Here is a 3,781-nt window from a genome sequence, read left to right as displayed (position 1 = left end):
AATGAAAGGAGAGCCTGTGTTAGGGAATGGGCCAGGAATAGAGAAGACTGGTTCTTTTAGTCAATGCTTCAACCCTGAGCTGCCTGGGTAGAACCAATCTTTCTCCTTCTGGTTGTTCTGTGAGAACCAGAGTAGCTTTCCCCAGACTGCCTGTGCTGGCTTCTTCACTTGGAATCTCAATCTTCGCAGGGACCAAAAATATGTATGGCTAGAGGTGCAGGAAGCGTGTGCCACTTGCATAACAGACAAGTGACTTTTTCTGGGATGGGGTGGTTCTTGGAAACGAAGCGGGGCAGAGAGCCTGGGGCTCACCACGGCCTCTTGAGTTTCCCAAGTCAAATGCTCTTCAGGACTTTAGAAGGACTTACGCAAAGCTTGTTTGAATAACCCACGGGCTCTGTCACAGGTGTTCTGTAAACACCGAGTGACCTAATGAATAAAACATAGAACAGAGTTCCAGAATAGTTTCATAGTTGATCTCGAAGGCTGTGCTAGTCATTAAACCCTAAATATCTTTAATGATAGCCACCTGATAGAGTTATATAGGGTCATATATCATATAACAGATTTTAAAGCGTATAATTTTTTTTGTAGCTTGTTTGCTGTGCTCATTCTTTCAGAATGTATTTGAGCTAATTTTATACACATTTTCCACTGGATCGATTTCAGATTGTTTTCCTGATCTTAGCGTCTACTCTTAAGAGCCTTGTCTTGTGGAGCTGGCGTTCATAAGAAAAGGTGTCGAAAAGGTTAAAAAAAAATGAAGTTTTCATAAAGAAAGGAAAACCCCAGAGGGGGAAATGATTCTGTCTTCCTATTCTGTATTTCTGGGCCTGGTGCCATTTATCGATTGGAAAGACTTTGTCATGAGCCGTATCTTGGGAGAAGGAAAAAGAAATGTTTAGAAATCGTAGGAGTTCGATTGCTGGGTTTTGTACTTTTACTTTCTAGAAACGACACCTTCCCTTCCGTGCTTTGGGATACAGCAGGTGTATATTTTCAGTAAATGCGTTCGTGTGTTTGCTGATTCTTTTGGCAGGTGGAGGCAAAGCTGTGTCTCGGACACTCGTGCCGTTCTGCCGTTCACAGGATCGATCAACAAACAGCTTCCCACACTGGGCCCCACCCTGTCCCATTGCCTCTCTTTCTATTAGAAGATCCCTCCTTGCCAGGGCCAGCCTTTTCCATATTTACTTTAGTAATTATCGTGTTTTTTGAAATATCTTATGGAGACCTGGATCTATCCATCTTTGCTTTGAAGGATGTTGAAACCACTTTGCTTAAACAAGTGTTTTAAGAAAGGCCCAAATGACCTTTTACGTACTTGGAGAGTTCAAACCGGTACTGCTGTCAGATACTTCGAGCATAACAAGAAAAATCACAAGGTCATCATACTTTCTTGCCTATAACCAACCAGATAACATTGGCTAAAAATAAAAAAATAATAATAATTAGAAAATTCAATGTAAGAAGAGGCAGCTATTTAAAGATACCTGGACACAGGACAGATAGAAAATATAGATTATTCTAAAACAGCATGCTTGTGACATAGGGGATCAGGACAGTGATCTGCTATATTCTGGTCCAGCAGGGCCTGCTTGCTGTACACTTTTTTTTTTTTACTTCCGGCCCCCGCTCGCTCCAGGTCCCCGCTCGCTCCGGGTCCCTGCTCGCTTCGGCCCAAAGGTTTTTACTTATTTATTATATGTAAGTACACTGTTGCTGTCTTCAGACATCCTAAGAGGGCATCAGATCTCATTATGGGTGGTTGTGAGCCACCATGTGATTGCTGGGATCCGAACTCATGACCTTTGGAAGAGGAGTCAGTGCTCTCAACCACTGAGCCATCTCTCCAGCCCGCTTGCTGTATACTTATGGGCCCCAAACCAAGGCTGTATCTGAAGGAACTAGGGACTAAAGATCAGGGTCAGAGAAACACTTGCAAATTTAGTGCTGGGCTATGTTCTTGTTTGCTGTGCCTGGGATTGAACCTGGAGCCTTTTGTATGCTTAGGTTTGGAGCCGTGTGTCCTCATCCCACCTGGGACTTTAAAAATCTATGATAAAAATATTTCTTATTGTGTGTGAATGCACACACTCGTGTGAATGTATGTGTGTTCTTGCACAAGAGCACGTGTGCACATGTGTGCTTACCTGCATGTTCGCACCAGTGCCTGCATGTGGGTGAGGCCTCAGATCCCCTGGAGCTGGAGTAACAGGTGGGTGGTGGTTGTGATCTTCCCAGTTTGGGTGCTGTGAACCAAATAGAGGTTCTCTGGAGCAATAGTCTCATTGTGTCATAGTGTAAGCACTATTAGCCACTGAACCATCTCTGCAGCCCCCTCCCCAACGAGGGAATTTAAAAGGAAAATCTTGGCAGTAACGGAACTATAGAGGGCATGCAGGTTTTCAGCACCGACCTGTGAGAAACCTTAGGCTTCCTCCCTAAATACCCTCCCTAAATATCCTCCCTGCCAAGCATCTTGCTAGAAACCAGAGAAGCAAATTGACTCGCTTCATAGAAGACAGAGCTGCTTGGAAGAGATCTGGACATAGTCCCATCAGTTATTATACTGGGCATTAATTGGCTAAACTTTTCAATAAAAAGGCAGAATGTGTCAGACTAAGAAATGATTAAAACTAACTAATGCTCTCTACAGAAGATGCAGTTTTTATGGCGGGAAATTTTCCATTGACAAAAGGACGAACAAGAGAGAGAGAGAGAGAGAGAGAGAGAGAGAGAGAGAGAGAGAGTTAGTCATAAAGGAAAAGCAGTTATAGACTTTTAAATAAAGTAAAGTAAATAAAAAATAAAGTACTTTTAAATAAAGTAAAGTATAGTAAAGGAAAAGCAGTTATAGACTTTTAAATAAAGAGTATGAGGGCCAATAAGGACGGCCAGTTCTAGGCTTTCAGGATAAGATCAAATGTACACAAAAGAAGGAGCTTTATTTTTTTTATTTTTTTATTTTTTGTTTTTTTTGGTTTTCTGGTGTTTCGAGACAGGGTTTCTCTGTGTAGCCCTGGCTGTCCTGGAACTCACTCGGTAGACCAGGCTGGCCTCGAACTCAGAAATCCACCTGCCTCTGCCTCCCAAGTGCTGAGATTAAAGGCGTGCGCCACCACCGCCTGGCTGAAGGAGCATATCTTAATGAAACAAAAATGGTCAAAATAATCCCAAATTACTATATATTGTCTCACTAAGTATACAAATAAATAAGAACATTTGACTTAAGCTCGGGAAAAACAATTTAGGCAAAATCAAAATGTTAACCATAAAAATATATGTGCTTTGCAGACATTGAGAGTTCATGGAGCAAAATAGCAAAAATAAATACTCAGGCAACAAACTAAAGGAATAAATAAGCCTATGCATCAACTGAAAGTTGGAGACACCCTTCACCTCCCCCGACAAAAAACTGGCCAGGATGTAAAATTTCAGAACGCGAGTAACCACCAAAGACTACAGACAACCACAGAACACTTCTTTTAATGTGTCCATGAATCATACCCCATGACACTTTGTATGTGACAAATCCTGTTTTTAATAGGCTTAAAAATGGAAATATTATAGATTAAGTTTTCTCACTACAGTGGAATTAAACGAAATTAAAGAGTGGGGGAGCCGGGCGGTGGTGGCGCACGCCTTTAATCCCAGCACTCGGGAGGCAGAGGCAGGCGGATTTCTGAGTTCGAGGCCAGCCTGGTCTACAGAGTGAGTTCCAGGACAGCCCGGGGTACACAGAGAAACCCTGTCTCGAAAAACCAAAAAAAAAAAAAAA

Source organism: Grammomys surdaster, unplaced genomic scaffold, assembly GCF_004785775.1.
Source record: "Grammomys surdaster isolate TR1022 unplaced genomic scaffold, NIH_TR_1.0 367, whole genome shotgun sequence".
Lineage (NCBI taxonomy): Eukaryota > Metazoa > Chordata > Mammalia > Rodentia > Muridae > Grammomys > Grammomys surdaster.
This window is presented reverse-complemented; position numbering follows the sequence as displayed.